This window comes from Miniopterus natalensis, chromosome 6 (genome assembly GCF_054644295.1).
Source record: "Miniopterus natalensis isolate mMinNat1 chromosome 6, mMinNat1.hap1, whole genome shotgun sequence".
NCBI lineage: Eukaryota > Metazoa > Chordata > Mammalia > Chiroptera > Miniopteridae > Miniopterus > Miniopterus natalensis.
In genome coordinates, this window is record NC_142086.1 from 11,574,210 (window position 1) to 11,577,897 (window position 3,688).

Below are 3,688 nucleotides of genomic sequence, written 5' to 3' on the forward strand. Positions count from 1 at the left end.
AAATGAAGTACCTATACATATTATAACATAGATGAATCTTAACAACGTACTAAGTGAAATAAGCCAGTCATAAAGCACCAGGTATTTTATGACATCATTTATATAAGATACCCGTAACAGGCAAGTCTATAGAGAGAGAAAGTAGATCGATGGCTGCCACAGGCTGGTGGGCATGGAGGGATTGGGTAACGAAGGGATGCAGGGCTTCTTTTTGTGGTGAAGAAAATGTCTAAAACTGAACATGGTGATGGTTGCACAACTCTGTGAATATAGTAAAAGCCATTGAATTGTACACTTGAAACAGGTACATTGCAAGGTAGGTGAGTTATATCTCAATACAGCTGTTGGAAAACAAACAAGCATACTGCTAAAAAACGATGTGAAGGTTCAGCCTCGGTATCCAAAAGCGATAGGAGAAACTCTTTCTCTCCTGTACTCTTTCCTCAAGGGGTCTCCCAGTTCTTAGGACTCAGGACCCTCCCTATTGTGATGAGTAATTTGGAAGGTAAAAAAGACTTTGATTGGCTTTGATTTGCCTGGGACTCTAAATCCAGATGGAGTATTTGGACAGGTCAGGGTATTTTGAATTTTCAAAATCTTATTGATATAAAGACTTTGGACACCATCCTTCTACACAAAGACACTGACTCTTCTTTAATCTCATATTCATGAGTGTCTGTGTCCTCTCCCCCGATTTTTGTGCCGCATCACCCCACCCTCCCACACAGGGATTCACTGCGAACTGCAACTCCAGGCCTCTAGATTGGCTGATTGAAAAACACTGTAACCACTGTGTACTAGACATTCCATCTTTCCTTTTTCTATTCTTTAAAGAAATGGCTCTGATATCTCTCCAATACACCTGATTATTAGCTTAAATGGGTATGATAAAATATAATTTACATGAAATCATTCCCATAGTAACTATCCACAGAGTTACATACAAAGGCTCCGGTAGTTTTAAAAGTAACTATTCTATTTTCAGTTGCAAAGGTAAAACTAAAAGGGAGCACAATTAAAATAAAAACAAACATACTAGGATAAATCTAATCAGGCTTATTCAATAGTAAGGGAAGGCGATTCCATCACATGAACAAGGCCAACTTATTTCTCTCTCTTTTTTTTCTTTTTTCTCAATCCCTCTACACCCTCAAGGCCAGATTTTTAGAGAGAGTGGAAGGGAGGGAGGGTGGGGAAGGGAGGAGAGAGAGAGAGAAACATCGATGTGAGAGAGACCCATTGGATTGGTTGCCTCCTGGCCAGGGACCAAACCTGCAACCCAGGTATGTGCCCTTGACCAGGAATCAAATACTCTAACTACTGAGCAGCACTGGTCAGGGCAAGGCCACTTTTTAATTCATCTTTATATACCCTTGAATATCTTGAAAATTTTGAATAATGCCAAGCATATAATAGGTACTCAATGTGATGAATGAATGAGAAAATGAGTGAGGGAAAGACTGAATTAGTCACATCTTGTTTACAATATACTGGAGACAAATAGCTCTGGATCCAAGACAGGATTCTTTCCTTTGATATTTTTATGACTGTGCACATAAAGGAATGTATCTAACACTCAGTTTACTCATCAGCTACAGGGGTTGCTGACGTTGTTAAGAGGGTTAAAAGAACAGTGCCTGGAAAAGAAGTAGCATTAAAAACCGTCTAGAATATTACTTTATGTAATAATCATTTGGCCACAGAAAGAAAGTTAGAACTTACAGGTAATCAGGAAAGAAAAGAAGATAAAACCAATGCAAAGTTGCCTGATAAATGTAATTGTGATGAGCCTGAGGATTTTGTAGAAGCCCAGCCTCATTGCAAACTGCTGTTATGGCATCATGTTCTCTCCTATGTGAAACAGAAACATTTCTCCATGCTGCCCTGACATCTTTGATGGTGGTAATTTGCAAAGATATAAATTATGATTTAAAGAAAGGTCAAAAATAATCTATTCCAGCTGTGGTTTGAGGAAGCTAATTTGAATTTAAAAGTAAAGCAAAGTTCTTTCTCATTTCCCTCTTGCCATACCAGACCTTTAATATTGCTGACTCCTAACAGATATAATTGCGTGGCATCAATAGAGCACTGGGAAGGAACGCTCAAAGGGGGAAAAGCTACCAATGGTGCGAAGAGGAATCACTGATTAATTCATTGGAAAAACAGATGCAGTTCACCGAGGACGATAATCTGCTAAAAAATAGTCATTGCCTGGCTGGGCGTGGCTCAGCTGTTGAGCATCAGCCTAGGATCCAGGTGATTGGGGTTCGATTCCCGGTCAGGGCACAGGCCCGGGTTGTGGGCTTGATCCCCAGTTGGGGGCGTGCAGGAGGCAGCCGATCAATGACTCTCTCATCATTGGTGTTTCTCTCTCCCTCTCCCTTCCTCTCTCTGAAATCAATAAAGATATATTTTTTAAAAAATAAAATAAATAAAAAATAATCATTCTTTTGCTTACTATTCATCATTTCCTATTGTCTTCCTATTTTAACGTTGAGGTTTGGGGAATTTAATACAGTGCTCTCTCAACCTCAAATTGTTGTTACTTTTAAGTCATTATGGTGAGGTAGAAATTTTCAGTTACATGATTGATGATTTCCCTCAACATTTTTCTTAACGTGGAAACAATCTTAGTACATATTATACAAAATTAACATATTTGGCGAACTCTCAACCATTCTGGTTAGATTAGCTTCCTTTTTGGCTTATCTGTTTAAATTATCTGCCAAATGTTTGGAACACTTCAAAAGAAAATGGAGTTATATGGAAGATAAGTTACTTGGTAAAGTAATATTATTATTAAAAGTTATCAGAAGAAAAATAAATTTGAATGTGAGATTTGACATGGTGAAGTTAATTTTGTTGATTTCTTGGAATTATGATAGGATAAATCTCCAAGTATTAACATGTAATTTGCTTTTTATAGATCAATTTCTTATTCTTAAATTTATTATGTATGTTCCTGGAGAAATTTTAATTTCATGCTCTGTTATTTGACAATTAATATTTCAGATTGAAACAAGTATACATACGGGGAAGTAAAAATAACTATCGATATTTCTCTTTTTCTCTTAATCTCTTCCTTGTAGGATCACATTAACCATGATAGATCATATATAAGGCCATAAAATGTTTTAATATTTCAAATGGTTGATACCATATATGGAGCATGTTTTCTAACTACAACAAAATTAAACTAGAAATCTAGATTAAAAAGTTATCTGGATAATCCCCCAATACTTGGAGACCTAAAACCTCACCATTATATAAGCCAAGAATAAACTACAAAAAATAAATAAAATATAAATTAATAACCATTTCAAATTTTAAGAGATACAACTAAAGTATTGCTTAGAGTTTTTGCCAAAACTTCTAGAATAAATACAGGATAAAATTTTTATATTATTGGGTAAACAAAATGTCTTAGGACACAAAGAACATGAGTTTAAATGAAAAAAAATAAACTTCATCAAAATTTAAAACTTTTGGTCTTTGAAAGACACCATTTAGAAATAAAAAGACAAAGCCACAGACTGAAAAAATACCAGCAATACATATTTCTGACAAGTAATTTATATCCAGAATATATTAAGAACTCCAACAACTAAACAAGAGAAGCATTTTCTTTAAATGGACAAAAGATTTGAACTAAAAATTTGCAAAAGAACATACATAAATGATCAATAAG